Source organism: Melospiza georgiana, chromosome 12, assembly GCF_028018845.1.
Source record: "Melospiza georgiana isolate bMelGeo1 chromosome 12, bMelGeo1.pri, whole genome shotgun sequence".
Classification (NCBI taxonomy): Eukaryota; Metazoa; Chordata; class Aves; order Passeriformes; family Passerellidae; genus Melospiza; species Melospiza georgiana.
The window spans coordinates 5,090,470-5,108,434 of NC_080441.1; positions in this window are offsets into that span (position 1 = coordinate 5,090,470).

A 17,965-nucleotide genomic window follows, 5' to 3' on the forward strand; every position below is an offset into this window, starting at 1 on the left:
ACCTGCGAGGTTATTGCTCCCAGAGCCAGAGCCAGGATTCGATGCAGATGTGCCCCAGAATCCACTCCCTGCTCCAGCTGCGGATCCCAAAGATGGGCTGCTCGTGTGGTGTTCTTCCCTGATTATTAGGGAATTTGAGGGTTTTAATGGTGCTGGCAGATATTTTGGAAAGGTTTGGGTTTAAGGCTGGTTTCTGTGGGCTGAGCTGGGAACTTGTGCCATGTGTGGTCCATGGGAACACAGGGAATGCACTCCAGTGGGAAATATTCCTAGAGAAATCCTATAGAAGGTTAATTTAAAGGACAGAACAGAGGAATAAAGTGAGACTCTGGGTTTGCTCCATTCACAGGTGTTGGGGAGTCTTCTCAGCATAATCCACAGTGCCAGACTTGTGCTCCTCAGGACCAGCAGCCTGAAAAACCATCCCTCCCTCATGTGCTTCCCCTCTTCCCTGATTTTCTGCTGATTGAAACACACCCAAAGAAAAGAAACTCCCATTCCTGGCTTTTGCTGGGCATTTGCACTCCGGGCTTTGCCTTCCCCACATCCAGAGCTGCCTGAGGGATTTACTGCTCATCCCACACCTTCAGGAACATTCCCTGCACCCAAACACCCTTCAGCTGGGATATTGTCCCATTCTCTTGGAATTCTTCTGGCTGAACAACTCCCACAGGGAAACATCTCTGTCCTAAGTCTTTTTTTCCCCCTTGCAGGGACTCCTTTCCCTGGTGAGAACTTCCAGCCTGCTCTGCATCCCGAGAACTCCCCAACAAATTGCTTCCACACTCCAGCCTGACTCCAAGCCTGGTGCAATCCAAGGGTTAACCAAGTGAAACATTTAAGGAGTCATGAAATGACTGTTTCCGCTTCCCATCTGGCTTTTATCAATTTTCAGTCGCTTTCCGAAGTGCAGCGACACAATCAAAACCCCCGATCTCCCGAGGCAGATAATTCAATTTGGGAAATGAATTTCTTATGTGCCCAGGAGTAAATACATTCCTGGCCAGGGAGATATGGACTGCTGTCAATGGGATAATGAGGTCCAGGGGAGCAGCCGTGGCCCCCCCAGAGTCCTTTGGGGTGATGGGAGTGGTGGGATGAGGGTGGGAAGGTGCCAGAGGGATGGGACAGCTCCAGGGACAAGTGTGGAGCATCAGCCACGTCATGGACATGAAGAGGGGATGGATTTTATCTTCTGGATGTGGCACTCAGGGCTCTGGGCTGGTTGGGGGTTGGAGTCAATCCTGGAGATCTTTTCCAGCCTTAGTGGTTCTGGGATTCTGGGATCTCCACAGCCTCCAGCTGGGTATTGGCCTCTTCTCCCAGGTAACGTTAAAGACAGGAGGAAACAGCCTCAAGTGGCCCCAGGGGAGGTTTAGCTGGATGTGAGGGAAAATTTCTCCACCCAAAGGATTGTCCTGTCCTGGCACAGGCTCCCAGGGCAGCGGGGGTGTCACCAGCTGTCCCCCAGCACTGCCAAGGCCACCACTAATCCACGTCTCCAAGTGACATCTCTGCATGGCCTTAAATCCCTCCTGGCTCCACCAAAATGGTCCTGTGGGAAGAAGCAGCCCAAGGGATCCAAGCTGGAGAGGTGCTGGATGAGCTGGATAATAGAACTGCCTGGGGCAGGCAGCAGTTGGGCTTTATTGCTCTTCTAAACCTGTTCAGGTCGTGGTGTTGAGTAGCAAAATCGATACAGAGAGGTTACTGAGTAAATTAAAAATCAAAATGGATTGAATACAAAAAAAAAAAAATAAAAGGAATTCAAAGAAAAAGTAATTAGCCAACAAATGAAATAAAGGTTAAAATAGACAGAATTAAAATAAAAATGACAATTTGATTAAATTAAAAGAGATTGAAGTAAGAGAAAATAAGAAGAAAATAGAAGAAGCAGTTTGGTCTTCAATCCTAATTCCATGTTTAGCCCTTCCTATCCCAGTCCTCCTTTCCCTCATCATGATCAACCTGCCAGGACACAATAAATCCTCCCTATGCTGGGTTTGGAAAAGGACTTTTCCCTCCTCATCTCAGCAATGCCAAACAAACCGTGTTCATTTCCTCTTTTGCTCCTTCTGTTGGCACTGCCCCATTCTGATTTTCCCTCCTGGTGGGGCCGGTGGGTGCTGACAGGACCATCCCATCACACTTTGGGAGGGAAATATCCCTCTTTTGGCACTTTCCCTGAGGGGGACGAAGCCAGGAGCCCACTAAATTCCACCTCTGGAGGGAATTTTCCTCTTTTTTCCAAGGTGTTTGGGACAAACTGGGCACATCCCAGCTTGGAGAGCAATCAGCCCTCGGCAGAGTTCAGGAGGTCCCGATTTTCCTGAGGGAAGTGCTTTAATCAAGATTAATTTTTTCCAGTTTTCAGTAATCTGAGCTCTTCCTGAGTTTTCCTCAGCTCTGCTTTAGGATGAAATTATCGAATTTCCATGGCAATTAACGGAGGAAGGCTGAGCACAAGGATCGTTCTGTGGGAAGGGTGGCAGGGAACAAGTGACACTGGGCTGGGTGAGCTGTAGGGATGGGCTCTGTGGGATGTTTTCCCATAAAATCCTCCACCCCGGAGCAGTTTTTTACCTGAGGCATCACTGATGCTCAACAGCACCTGAATCCTGCCCTAAGGCGCTGTGATCTGGGGATAAGACTGAGAGGGATTAGCAGAAGGAGGAACTTTGACCTGGATTTAGGATTTAGCTGAATATCCCCCAAATCCCCTTTACCTTAAAGCCACCTCGTGGCAAAGCCCACAAGGGGACAAGCCTGGGGACACATCCCAACCTCGGCCACAGGGAAGGGACCACCCTGGCATCAGCTGATCCAACCTCGTTGTTCCCTCCCTGAGAGGGAAGGGGGGAAAAAGGAAGGGAAGTGAGGAAAGGGCAACAGGGGGGGAAAGAAAGGGATTGGGGACAGGGAAAAGGGGAAAAAAAAAGGAAGTGGGCAGAGGAAAGTGGAGAAAAAGAAATTGGGGAAAGGGAAACGGGGAAAAATGAGGGATTCAGGGAAATGGAAGCAATGGGAGAAGAAAGGACATGAGGAAAGGGAAGCGGGGAAAAAATAAAGGAAATTGTGAAAGGGAAAAGTGGGGAAAGAAAGGAATTGAGATGAAAGTGAAAGAAAAAGAATGGAAGTGGGGAAAGCAAAACGGGGAAAGGGAAATGAGGAAAAAGGAAAGGAAGTGGGAAAGATGAAAGAAAATGGGGAAATAGAGACTGCCCCTGCCCCGAGCAGCCCCGTCCTCTCTGGCAGATGGGATGGGATTTCCAAGGCACGGCTGCATCCAGGGAACGACAATATCCATGTTCAAGCAGAGGCAGCCGGAGCAGCCGGGCTTTCCAAAACACACATTTCTGTGGGATTTGGATGCTGCCGTGTCCCCCGAGCCGGCCAGGGCTGCCCCAGCCCCGCATCTCTGACAGGGAAGCGGGAGGAGCCGGGAGGCAGCAGCTGGAGAGGAGGGAATCGCTGTGTTGGAGAGCGGCTTAAGAGCCAAGGGGGAGGGCAAAGAGCAGGAAAACGCAGCTTCCAAGGAGAGATCTTTGAGGGAAAAGCTCCGCAGCATCTGCTCAGGACATCGGGCATTTCCCTCGGAAAGGCATTCCTAAATAATCGCCCTCCTCTTTTAACGCGAGTTGCATTGAGCGTGATTTAAACCTCCACAAAAGGGAGCACCTGCGGACACAGCCCCAGCCCGGGATCATTCCTGCCGGCATCTCCCGGGGTTGGGTTACCCCGAGTAATTCACTTACAGCTCACAAACGATAAATCCTGCCGCAGTTGGTCGAGGAATCCGGGCTGAGGAGCGATGGAAGTGAATGATTGAATCCAAATGGCTCCACAGCCCCGGCCTGCCCGACGCACTAAACACAGAAATTAACAATATCTCAGGCCATGATGAACTGCAGCCCTGGAAAACTGCTCCCCAAGTGCACCTTAAACACAGCAAGAGCTTTTTCAGGGAGGTTTTTAGATAAATGTTAGAAGAAAAGAGAGGTTTTCATCATTTTTCTTCCATTTGGTCAAATTCCTGTCCTTTTCTGCTGAGGTGGCTCTGGCAGGATGCTGGCACCAGGCTGCCCTGGGTACAAATCAGTTTGGCAAAGAAATATAGGGGGGATCTGCTGAAAAAAATCCTCTAAAAGGTGAATTCAGACACAGCACTAACTTTGAGATACTCTCAACAGGCATCAGGTACCCTGACAATCCTTGGATGACCCAAGGTGCCACCTCCACATCTCCTGGCCAGCAGGAAAGGTGGGAGCTGTCCCATGGCTGGGCTCCTCAGCCAGGGTCACACTCCATGAGCTGCTGCTGTCAGGGATTTAGGACAGAGCAGAAAAGAGCAGGAAGGCACTAAATGCTGATATTTATCCCTTATCATCAGACATTTGGGCCGGCTTTGGGATTTCTCTTCGTCTCCCAGCTGTTCTGAAGGAAGGCTGAACATTCTCTGTTCAGCCTTCCCAGAAATAATCAGGGTTCAGGTTAGCGCCAAGACAAGGATTTGGGACTTTGCTTCAGAGGGAGACGAAGATTCAAGGATGAAAACTCAGTGACTGTGTTGGGTCTGCCTTGCAGGATAATACGTATTTGATTTGTTCATCCATGTCTATGCCCACATTCTCTCCACTGGATGATTTCTTTGAGGGCTGATGCCTGCCAGGGGCCCAGTGCAGCCCCCAAAAGCACCACAAGGCCACCAGACCAGGGCGCTCCAAGTTCTCCAGCCTGGCCTTGGACACTTCCAGAGCTGGGCAGCCCCAGCTGCTCTGGGCACCCTGTGCCAGGGCCTGCCCACCCTCCCAGGGAGGGAATCCTCCCCAGAATCCCATCTCTCCCTGCCCTCTGGCAGTGGGCAGCCATTCCCTGTGTCCTTTCCCTGTTTCTGGGTATCAGGTTCAGTCCTGGTGTGGTGACATTTGCACTGACAGAGTCACAGAACGGCTGATGCCACTCCGGGGTATTTTCCCTATAAATAAGCCACACTAGGGGTCAATGCCAACGTGAGGGATTTCCTCCCTGTAAATCTCTGCCCTGCTCAGCTCCATTCCATAAGCCCCTGGCCCACACCTGGCCAAGCCCCTGAGCCCAGGGGTTGCTTGAAACATCTGGGAAAACCCATCTACTGCAGCAAATCCATAATTTTTAGCTTAAATTCACAGCGCTGCATCTTAACTTAAAGGGACAATCAATCAATGGGATTTTTCCCTTTGTAAAGACTCTGGGGCCAGAATTTAATGCAGAAAGTCAAGGGGGTTTCTCCTGAAGATGAAGTTTCTAAAAATGAATATTACAGCATTGTTTTCACCCTTATTGACTGTGTCATGCTGTTATTGCCTCCAGTCATTTTTTTTAGGAAACAAATAAACAGCCAGGATTTGTCAGTCTAAGCAATAACCTATAGTGGCAGCAAACTTAATCTGGTGTTAATTAGGCTTGTGGAAAACTAAATCAAGCATCAGAAACCACAGATTATTTTAGGCTTCCTCTAGCATAAACACAAAGGCTTGAGGATCCATAACATATTATTTTTGTTGACAGTTTTCCACTTTTCCCCCAATTTATTTCATGGATCTGATAGGCTGCTCCTTGATTGCTTTTAGCTCTGTCTTCTTTTGGCCTCAGCGTGGCAGTTTGTTAATCCTTCCTATTTTTGTGTGTTTAAGCAGGATTACAAACTTCAAATACATTGTAAAAGGAACCTGTATACAACCTTTCAAAACCACTTAAGTGGGCCAATGACAGAAGTCCCAGCCCTGCAAGGAAATACAGAACATTTCGGAAATCATCCCCGCTGTTTATTTAGAAGCCATTTTTAATTACTCAGCAGGAATGAATGAAAGAACTGGAAAATGGAGAGAGACAGAGGGGTTTGCATTGAGTTACAGCTGGTGGAGAACAAGGGAGGGACGGTCAGGCTTTCAAGTCCGGGGAATTTTGGGGTGTAATTAGGCCCTGTGGGTTTATGGACAATCAGACAAAATTCAACTGCACATGTATTGCAAAGAGCAGAGGGATCTCTTGCAAGGCTCAGTGCAGCATCCTCTGGAACATCAGCGGGAATTTCTCCATGGAAAGGGCGGCCAGGCACGGCAAGGGGCTGCCCAGGGACGTGGTGGAGGTGGAAGGAAGGAGTGAATGTGGCAACCTCCTGCTCAACCTCCTCATTTGCCCAAACTGCTTCCCAAACCTCAGCTCCAGAGCAATCCTGGCATCCCTGGCTGGGGTTTCTCACAGAAGGCCCATCCTGCCATTGAGTGCTGATTTTTCCTGGAGTTTCTCTTCCCTTAAAAGCCAATATTAGCCTGCCTGAGAAAGAACGGAGTGTTTATTTATTGGGACAAGATGATTTTCAAGCTGATTTGCATTAATTTTGGAAGTAGGAATTTTTCTTTGTTCCTGTTTCTTTCCAGGAAAAACTGAAGTCATAGGAGAACAAGCCATGCTTGCCTGGTTTTGATCACTTGGAGGACTTAGAAGCAAACTCCTCAAAGTAAATATTTCCTAGGAAGATCATTAAGGGTGCGACCAACATGTAGGGAACAGCAACAGGAAAATACTGCTTTAAACCTAATCCCAGCCCATGCTGCATTCATTAGTGAATGACATTGTAGCTGGAGCAGGAAAAAATAAAAAGCCACGGAGCTGAATGATATTCCAATTGTAAATGCTTTTGGATCACTCCAATTATCCCCCATCAAATGGCAATTGTTCTCCATGTGTTTAGCAAAGGCAGAAGTTCTCACAGACACCAGTTCAGGTGGGCACAGAAGGCAGGAATGGTGGTGCTCTGCTGATAAGCAGCCTGGGAGCTGCTATCAGTGAGATATCCAGCATGGGGACCTGAGAAATTACTTGGGAGGTGATGCCTTGCCCCCCTGTGACACTAAGGAGAAATAATCATTTTCAGAGAATCGTGGAATCATAGGAAAGTTTGGGTTGGAGGAACCTCAAAGATCATCTCATTCCACACTTTCCACTATCCCAGGTTGCCCCAAGCCCCATCCAACCTGGCCTTGGATGCTTCCAGGGGCCACCACAGCTTCTCTGGGCACCCCTTGCCAGGGCTTCCCCACCCTCACTGGGAAGGATTCCTTCCCAATATCCCACCCAACCCTGAACCTTGTCAGTGTGAAGCCATTGCCCCTGTCCTGTCATTCCTTGGCCTTGTTAAAAAAGGCAGGAAAAATCTACCAGGAGAAAATTACCAGGAGAAAACTGCCAAGATAAAAGTACCAGCTGGAACAGCCCAGCCCAGGAGCTGCTCCCTGTGCCCAGAGCTCCTGGAGATCCATGGCTGGAGGAGGTGGAAGAGCAGGCAGGGAGCACCCGTGGGTGCTATCTCTGCTGCCCAGCACACCCTCCTGGAAGCCTGACAGCTCCTGCTTGCTAAAAGCCAGCTTTATTATTAGCAAAAAAAAAAAAAATTAAAAAAAAAAGAAAAAGCAGCGGCACTGGGGGAGCTGCAGGAAGGGAGATAAGGAGCAGCTGCTCCCCTTCCTGCCCGCCCCCCCCGGGCTTTATCTGGCCAGGCCATGCTGTCTGTCCCCTCCAGGGCCAGGGCCAGGCTTTGGGACAGAGGGATTGAGGGGCTGGAGCACGTTCAGAGAAAGGAGTGGAGCTGGGGAAGGGGCTGGAGCACCTGCAGAGGCTGGGGGAGCTGGGAAAGGGCTCAGGCTGGAGAAAAAGGGGGTTCAGGGGGGACCTTGTGGCTCTGCACAGCTCCTGACAGGAGGGGACAGCCAGCTCTGCTCCCAGGGAACAGGGACAGCAGAGGGAACGGCCTCAAGTTGCACCAGAGGAGGTTCAGGCTGGAGATCAGGAAGAATTTCATCTCTGGAAGAGTGGTCAGGCTCTGGAAGGGCTGCCCTGGCAGGCGGCGGAGTCTCCACCCTGGAAGTGTTCAAAAATCAAGCAGGTGTGGCCCTTGGTGGTGGGGTTTAGTGGTGGGATTTGATTTGACTGAAGGTTGGACTTGATGATCTCTGAGTTCTTTCCCGACCTTAATGATTCTGTGATTTTGAATTACCTGATCAAGCACCAGGTAACCCCCTTGCCCCTTTTAAAGCATTTTTAAAATCAGAATTTCTAACTGATGAAAAATCCTTCTTTGTAACCGTAAAACTTTTTCTCTGCTTTGTACCATTGGTGCAATTCAAAATGAAGGAGTTAAAGAAGCTCCAATGAGAGTTTCCAGCCAAAAATTAATGCCAAATCCTACAGTTTGACAAGAATTTTTTGATACAGATTCACCCAAGCATGATCATACTGGACATGGACATCAGAAATTTGGGGGTCTCAGGATATTTCAGAATTACCACAGCTCTGAGTGGTACTGCCTTAGGTTTTCAAGGGTATTAAATTAAATTTTCCCTAGACATGAGCAAATATCCACAAGGTTATTAAAATTAAGGAATAACAAATATTAATGAAAAAACAAATATTAAGGAAGAACAAATATTAATTTCTCAATCAGTGACTTTGCTTTACTTTGCCACAAGATGGAGCCTTGAGATTAAATCATTTGTTTGAGGTTTGATGGGTATTTAAGAAAATCCAGCCCCATTTGAAGACAGAGGTTGGATTTGCTCAGATGATTATCTGTGTTTTTTTAATGAATCATGGCTTTCATCATCTCTAATTAGTCAGATATGAGGAACTATGAAGACTCTGTCAAAATAGGTGCCACTGGCATAACTCAGAGGAGGAAGATATTGAACAATGCAGCTTTTCTTCTGTAATAAGGATTCATGCTCCAAAGCAGGTGATATTACTGGGAGGGAGGAAAGGGAGCAGAAAGGGCACTTTGTGGGGAAGCTGAGGCATGAATGGGGTCAAAAGAAGGGTATTTGGGAAGCCATAGCTTCTTTTTCTTCTTATTCACCTCCTGGTTCACGTTTACTTCTGCAAAATCCCCTAATAATGTACCCCACAGTTATTTCTGAGGTGGGTAATGATCCATGTAAATGTTGTGCTGAGTTCCAGGATTCGATATCAGCAGCTGAATTTGAGTCACCCCTCCCAACAAGATCCTCCTCCCTGCCCCTTGTCATCAAGCACTTCCCCAAAATATAAAGCCTGAGTGCATAAATTTCATCTCTCTTTTGAATTTCACTTCCCTTTGGCCTTTTTGTTTCACACAGTACTTTCCTGGTGGGTAGTTTTCATTTTCTAGTTGAAATTATTCTGGAAAGACTGGGAAAACAAGTGAGGTTTGGATTTTTTGATGAGGGCATTTGAGCTCTAGAGAATTCTCCTCTAGAGAATTCTCTGAAAGGGGGTTTACAAGAAAAAAAAACCCACAAATGTGTGTATTTAGGCTCATTCCTGCAAGAAGACTTCTTGGCATCCCCATCCCTCCGGCCTTCTGTCTCCTCTGGGTCATGGATCCCAAAGGAATGGTCCTCTCATGGATCAAGAGTGTCCCTGCAGAATTTCGCATTTGGCATCAGATAAAATTAAATATTAGGAGGAAATTGTTCCCTGTGAAGGTTGGGAGGCCCTGGCACAGGTTTCCCAAAGAAGCTGTGGCTGGCCCTGAATCCCTGGAAGTGTCCAAGGCCAGGTTGGACAGGGCTTGGAGCACCCTGGGACAGTGGAAGGTGTCCCTGCCCAGGTGGGTGAGATGCTCTGTAAGGTTCCCTTGAATCCAAACCGGTCTGGGATTATTTTTGGCTCAGAGGGGAGCAGCAAAGGCTTGAAATCCAGTGTGAGCAGAGAGAAGGAGGGGTTGGATCAGCACATCCACTGCCAGGGTCAGCCTGACCTGGCTGTCAGCACTCTGAGCTCCCAGCCTTCCGGAGCTGCCACATCCTTGCAGCAGCCCGACTGCTGCTGTCTCCCTGGCCAGGATTTTGTGTGGAATATTCCCCAGTCCCTGCCCATCCCCAGCCAAGAGCACAAGTGCAGGAGCCTGTGGAGGCTGGGAAGCACATGGACAGGCAGGATTGGGCAGGCTTCCTGCAGCCTCTCCAGCCCTCGGCAGCTCCGGGGCTGAGCAATCCCTCTCTTGGGAACCCCACCCTTGGAGAGGTCTTTGCCTTTCCCAGATAAAGGCCAACACCCTTTCATGTGCTTTCTTGTACCAGCTCCTTTAAAAAAAACAACAACAAAAAAAGAAGCTGTAAATTGTGACTCTGCTGTGCCCAAACCTTCCTTTCCATGCACAGCAAAGGATTTTGCTCCTTTTTTCTAAGTGAAAATGTCAGTGTTCCTCAGAGAGACAGGGATGGGCTCAGCTTGAGGATACAATTCCTGAGAATAAACAGAGCTGTGCAATTGCCCTCAGACCAGGGCTCCCACATGGCTGCAGTGACTTGCCCAGAATGGATCTCTGAATCATGGAATAGTTGCTCAAAACCCCACCCAACCTGGCCTTGGACATTTGCAGGGATGGGGCAGACAGAGCGTCTCTGGTACCCTGTGCCAGAGCCTCATCACCCTCACAGGGAAGAATTCTCTGCCAATATCCCACCTAAGGGAAGCCACTCCCCCTTGTCCTGTCCCTCCATCCCTTGTCCCAAGTCCCTCTCCTGGAACCCCTTTAGGCACTGGAAGGGGCTCTGAGCTCTCCAGAGTACTCTGAAGAGTAGAATGCTTTGAAGGAACACTGGATTTTAAATTATGCCAATATTTCCTTCTGGCTTTTCCCAGCACTGCCCTGCATCATTTCCCCTCCCATGCCAGTTGTTTTCCTGGTCTCCCCAGCTCCTCTCATGCACTCCAACCCTTCCTATCTTGCTGCCCAGACTAATTAAAACCCAGGGAGCCACTTCATTAGGAAAGATCAGCGTAGTGGAAAGACCAATTCTAACATCTCCATGATGGAAACCAGGACTGGGGATGCACCTTGGCCTCTAATGCAGGAATTGAACAGTAACTGCCTCAGCTCAGATTAATTTTCAATGAGCATTGAAAGGAAGCAGATTCAGCTGTGCTAATTAAGTTGAAAAAGCAGCTCATCCAAGAAACTGAAGCAGGCAATTCCAAGGCTGTATCTTCTACACTGTGTATTTATTATTCCCTGTTGGAATACAGCAGAGTGGAAGAATTTCTAATGCTGTATCAATTTCAGTGGCATCTTTTCCTATCAGAAAACACCACCCAACTCTGCTGAATGCAAGCAGGTGAATTTTAGGAGAATGGTTAAATTTGGGTTCAAGGTGGCATCATCTCCAGGCCTCCAGTGTGACACTGAATAAGGAGGGCGCAGGAGGGGAGGTCACATCCTCCACTAATGGGAATATCCACTTGGGAAGAAGGAGGAGAAAATAACCCAGAAATAAGGCCACTGTTCCCCTGGCAGCCCCAGGGGGCACTCAGGCAGTGCTGAGACTGAACTCGTTTTCCTGCTGAACCTGACAAGGATGAGGATCCCACTTTACACACCAGCACAGGCAGCAGTGGAAGCAGCTCTAGTTTCTTTGGAAATATCAGAAATCCCAAGAGGAGAGTCTGCAAAGCATCTCTAGGGAAAATGATCCTGTGGGAATTCCCAACACAAAGATTCTGAGATTATTGTCACATGGGCCATTCAAGGATTTCAAAGCTGGGCCATAATTCAGTTTTGATTTATCCAAGTGTTACCAGGACATGAAACACTGCACCAGAACAGCCCAGAACTGTATTTCTGTGGGATGCAATCCTTGGAGAAGTGGAAGAAAACACTTCCTCCTCCCTCTTGGCAAGGTTCTTCCCTTGGGATGACTGCATAGCCACCTCAAAGAAATAGCTCTGAGCATGGAAACGATGGACACTTAGAAAGAAATGCCAAATTGTAAAGAAATTTCTAAATTGCAGAAAACAGGGATTTGTTTCCTGGGCCAAAGGCCACATTGCTGGGAGCCCTTCATCCTGTACCCTCAGTTGAGTGGAAGGGGAACAGCCAGGGGTTAGAAATGGGGCAGTGGGAACATGATTTCCTCCGCTGCATTGGAGACTGGAAGGTTCTCAAGGAATGGAAATGGTGTCAGAGAGCAGAGCCCCCACTGCCCCTCTTCAGGGCTGGCACTGGAGCAGCCATCCTGCCTCTCTGCCCCAAAGCTGCTCCCACTCATCCCCAGAGCTGTGCCCAAGAGCTGCATCCTCCCAGCATCCCAACACAGGGCTGTGGGTGTGAATATTCCCATCAGTCCATAATACAGTTGATTTTTCATTTTTAAATATTAATTATGTGAAGCAGAAACTCAGAACATTTTGTTTAACCACTGTTCCCTGAGGAAGTGGTGGCCAAAGGGTGAAAATGGACTCAAACTGTGGCTTGGGAGACACAGGTTAGACCTCAAGGAAAATAAAACCAGTAGGAAGGGAGTGTAGTGCTGGAGAAGGTTACCCAGGGAGGTTGGGGACTCTCCATCCTTGGTGTTTTCCAAGATTCAGCGGCACAAAACTAAATCTAATGTTGGTGATAGTTCTGCTTTGAGTGGGAGGTTGGGCTAAAAACCAAAAGAATTCTCTTCCAACAAACATTCCCATGTTTCTGTGATCTTAAGTTCAGGCCAATGCATGTCTTTAATGTTAACTTGGGGAGATTTCAATATGCCCCAAATTGCTTTCCTTAAACATTCTTTTGAACTGGGAACTTTCATACTAAAATGCAATGGAAGAAAGCCACTGATTTTTGGGGGATTTCTTAATTCCAATCCTTCAAAACACAAATGTTGTTCACTCTGCTGTCTGCTGGAGAGTCAACATGTTCAAATACAACAGCAGAGGTCCCATCAAAGCCTTGTAACATCACCAGGTGTCTCCTCACTATGAAGAGATTTTTTGGAACAGGAAAAGAAAGAACCACATTATTTCCCATATCATGCTGTGATATCTGTGCTACAAACAAAAAACATCTCCTGCACTGAAACCTGCGCTCTGTAAAAATGATGTGGGCAGTAGATTTGCTTTTGCTTCAAATCAAAAGGCATCTTCTCCAAAGTAGGACATAAAAAATTAACGAGTTTCTTAAGGTCTGTTTCAACAGCCGTTTTCATACATGGAGTAAACATGGTTTTCTGAGCGTGTGTGTGACCACGTTTGTTCCTGCCTGTGCTGCACAGAGGAAACTCGTGGCTCACATCAGAGGCTTCCTGCTCTCTGTGTGGAGAAGAGGAAGCACAGCCAGGCTTGGCAGTGTCACCCCGCAGCTGGCACCGTCCCCAGCAGCAAACACCACACTCTGCTGGGGCTCTGCCTCTCAGAGCTGGCAGACCCCGCCTCACAGATAAACATCGGCACAGGAGACCACTGCCACTTCTGGTGCTCAACAGAAAACCTGCTCAACTTCACAAAACCCTCATAAATCTCTTTAACTGACAAGATTTGTACTCTGGCTCTGTTAGCACAGGTGTTCTGTGGGATTGCTATTTTTGACAGGCTTTGCACAGATGAAAAGGGACACCTGTATGCTAAAAAAAAGCACCCACAGGAGTAGATGAGGGTGAAGTAAATGAGGTTCATTTTCCATCAATAATTTTTATTTTTAAAGTTTGTATTATTTCTTCTGGTAAAAGCTGGCTACAAAAATTGGTAATGTGCTCTTACTCACAGTTCAGGGCTGATTTCTGTTAGTGTTAATAAAGTTTGTAGAAAAGGTGTCTCTCTAATTTAGTCATGCCTTTTTTAATCTCTGGATATTCCCAATTCCCGTTTGGATCCAGCTCTGGATGATGCTCAGAGCTCTGTTAAAGCCATTGAAAGATTCACCTGTGACTTTTCACCCTTGCTCCAAAACCTTCTACAGTCTCTTAGAGGTGCCTAATTACAGCATCTTGTATATAAGAAAATCCTCCAGCAGGAATGTGGCGTGGCCATAAATCCTTCATTAATGTCACATGAACAGATGGAGCTGCTCCACATGCAGGTGGTATGCATGGAACACTCACAGATGCAAACAGACCAAGGCAGGGCTCGAGTTTCCTTGGTTGTTTCCAGAGCTGCATCTTTGGGTGACAGAGCTGGGGCAGGAGCTGGAGCTCCAGGAGTGGCTGGGGGAGCTGGGGGGGCTCAGCCTGGAGAAAGGGAGACTCAGGGGGGACCTTCTGGCTCTCCACAACTCCTGACCGGAGGGAGCAGCCAGGTGAAAGTTGTGCTCTTCTCCCAGGGAACAAGGGATAGGACAGGAGGAAATGGCCTAAAGCTGTGCCAGGTTGGACATCAGGAGGAATTTATTCATGGAAAGGGTGGTGAAGCATTGGAAGGGGCTGCCCAGAGAGGTGCTGGAGTCTCCATCCCTGGAGGTCTTCAAAGAAATGAATGCACGTGGCATTCAGTGCTAGTGTTTATTTGACATGATGGTGTTTGGTCTGATGGAAGGTTGGACTTGATGATCTTTGAGGTCTTGATGATCTTAATGATCACCAAGATCAATGGTTGGACCTGATGATTTTGGAGGTCTTCCCAACCTTAATGATTCTGTTACTCACTGGAAGACTTAATGGATGTTAAATTGATGATGCCAGCTCCCAGCAATCCTTCCTGAGTCCAGGAGCACCAGCTCTGTGAGTGCTGCTTCCATTAAGGCAGGAAAGATCTGTCCCTGTATGCATGGCCCTATCGACAGGCACAGAGCAAACCCACAGGGAACAAGTCAAACAAGTTCACCACCCACTGCAGAGTTCTGCCAGGGCACTGGGGGCTCTGCCAGCACAGCTCTGTGCATCTGGGAACATCCTCACCCAGCCCAGGCAGAGACAGCATCGAATTTTGGACACCACAGCCAAACGAGACATTCCCATGTCCACACTCATGGTAAACTCAGCTCAAACATGACTTGGGCACAGCAGGACCAAGCCTGGCTTGTTTGAGAAGAGGCTGCCCCTTGCAGCAACATCTGCATGTGTGGGTGTGGGCTCTCCTGACCTGCAACATTCCAGCAGGATGGCAGAGCCACTAAAGTTCCCGCTCGAGCAGGGATCAGCACACAGGGAGAATGCTGAGGATGAAGGGGTGGCTTTTCTTCAGCACTTTTCCATTTAGGGTGTCCAAAAAGTAACAGCACCCGTTCAAACAAAAACAAACCCAGCTGGGGGCTCCTCCCCTACAGCAGCCCCTGGAAGAGCTGAGCCTCTGCCAGCCCACCTGGCCAGAGGGAGAACTCCTGGAGTGGGTTTGAGGGAAAGCGTGCCTGAAAGGAAAGAGGGGGAATCCCGGATGCCACCTCTCAGTGCCAAGGCAAACACAAATCTCTGTCCAAAAACGTCTATTTGGCTGGTTCAGTAGGAGACACTGAGCTTTGAGCCATTGTTGGGTTTCCTCCAGCAGCAGAGTGTGGCAATGCTGTTCCAGACCTGCCAGGACTCCGGGTTCCTGACAGATCTCTGCTTGCCTCACTGCAGTTACACCACAGGCACATTTGGCCCTTCCATCCTTTGGGGCTGCTGATCACCCTGGGCACGCTGCTGGCTTGGCAGATGCTCCAGAGGACTGGAATTTCTTGTGGAATTCTGCTCTGTGAGGCAATGGCTGTGTGGGCAGTGAGGTCTCTTCAACACTGACCTGACCACATCAACACAATATCTGTGTCTTTCAGGCTCCCTCTTCTCATTCCTCCCACAGCTGGACTCTGCAGAGAAAAGGGACTCCCGACTTCTCCCTGCATGGAAATAGGCAACTTTCCACGTAGCAAACATTCCTGTTGTAGTGTTTTGTAACAAGGCATCAGTAGAAGTGAGTAATGTGTGTTTTCCTTGCCACAGATCCTAATCTAACACTGCTGCAGCAGAGAGAAGCCTGCCAGGCAGCAGGGGAAGGCAGTGGAGCAAACATTTCCTCTCCAGTGGGAAAAACTTCCCTCCACAAAAGTCTAAACTGGCAACTCTGAGTTTTGCAGTTTTGGATGGATTCATTATGAACAGCCTTAGGAACAGGTAGAAAGGTGAAAGAGGTCCCAGGTCACTGATTAGGGAAGGAATGGAGATGGAACATCAGAGCTGCGGAGTGAGGGAAAACAGGAGGAGGTGTTGAGGGAGGAATGCTTTGCAAGAGAGTTGGGAAAGGACTGGAGGCAAAAAGCAGAACTTCAGACATCTGGATAAATATAAAATGTCAAACTGGGAGAAGGCCTTTTGGAAAGGAGAGAGTTTGTAGTTTCACTTTAATTTTTAACAGCCCTGCATGACATACTTGTTTACTTTAATGGCATTTCTGTCAGTAATTACACTGTTCATAAAAAACCCAACTGCTGGACAGAGTGTATATTTAAAAGAGTTAATTATTACTTGTATTAATTGCTGTTTCTTTACACCTTGAGTCCAGGTTGTGGCTCTGAGAGTCGTTGTCCCTGTGAGCTCTGCAGTACCAGTGAGAGTGTGAGGCTCAGGTGAGTGAATTTACACTTCAGTGCTGAACTCTGTGCATGGATTTAGGGCTAACAAAACATTATTCAGGTTTAGGGAGTGTGAGTGACCACTGAAATGCAGAACATGTGCTCACATGTCCTGCCAGCCTGCAGCCTCCTCCTCCTCCCAGCTGTGTTTCAGCCAGGACAAGATACACGAGTAGGATTCTGCACATACACAGCACCTTCTACTTCAAAGTGTGAGAATACTTCAAAAACTAGGATAAATACAAGATCCCATTGTTCCCAGAAAGTAAGGAAGGGTTCTCCTGGCATAAAAAAAAAAGAGGAGATAGAACAAATGTGAAAACATTTTATGGCTGGAGTTTTTAAAAAGTGTATTAGAAGAGCTAAAAACCCTCCTACACGTTAAAAATTAATTCAGGATTGCTCAAAAAGGAGCTTCCAGTGGGATTATCTGCTGAGTCACTGCCTGGTGCAATACAAGGTACAACCTCACCTTCCAAAGCCTGGTCTTTAATATTCTTAGACTGTCTGGGCTCCTTATGTCATCACTGCTGCTAAAAGGGAGGTGTTGGGGTTTAGTGGCACTTCTAAGAAATTCAGGTCTCTTCTCTGGGAGCAAAGGTAGCAGCATCACAGCCACCACAGCATTCCAGTTCTCCTTTTCCCTGGCCAAATTTCTCTAAAACAACTTACTCCATGTATTTGTTATTTTTTAAAGGAGTGTTGCTGTAAATTTACGGACACCAGAAGGATTGAAAAGATAATGAAGTATCAGTGGATAATCTCTTCCCTGCCAAGGTGATAAAGACAACCTCAGAATAAATATCAAGAAATTTACCCCAGGGTATTTTAATAAGTAAAGAAAAGCAGAAATATTGCAGAATTCAAAAGAAGAAGCGAGATGACTTCTTTAGATGGCTTGGGATTTCCAGGCCTAAGTGCAATCACTCTATGGCAAAAGTCTGAAATAAAACTGGGCCAGGACTAAGGTGAAAAAGCATTTTAGGGGTGAAGTGGGGGAGTCAGCCATGGGGTTCTCTAGTATTTATTCAGTCAAACAGCCTGATAATTTTTAGAAGGGAAAAAAAATAAAATCTGAGTTTTCTTATGCCTTTCCAACCTGGTATTCTACAAAACAGATTATTGTAGGAGGAGATGTGTGTGGAAGGAGTTGCTGCTGACTGAACTGAGAGTATCAGCTGTGTAAAATTGTTTGATGATGCTGGAATTACTTTCTCCCAGACACTGCACATTTTAAATAAGTTTTGAACATGTTAAGATAAATTATTGTCACATACACTACAGCAATGCACAAAAAAAAAATCTATAACAAATCATAAGAAAGTTCCAGTTTTGCAAATTTGAGTGCACATAAATGTAAAAGACCCCTTCTATTCTTTAACTTTTTTTTTTTTTCTCTGAGCAGAATATTTCCAGGTGTGTCCACCCCTTGCAACAGAACATGGACAGTGAGGCTGGGATGCACAGACACCAGCCTTGATAAAAAGCAGGGGTTTATTTGTGTTCTATTCTAGTTTTATTTCTGCCTCCTTTTTCAAATAAAGGTGTTGGGTAATTGGAAGACAAAGTCAATTTGTTTAAGCATGAAGTAATTACGTTAGATTAAGATACCAAAAATTATTCACAGCATTTATCAACCGCCAG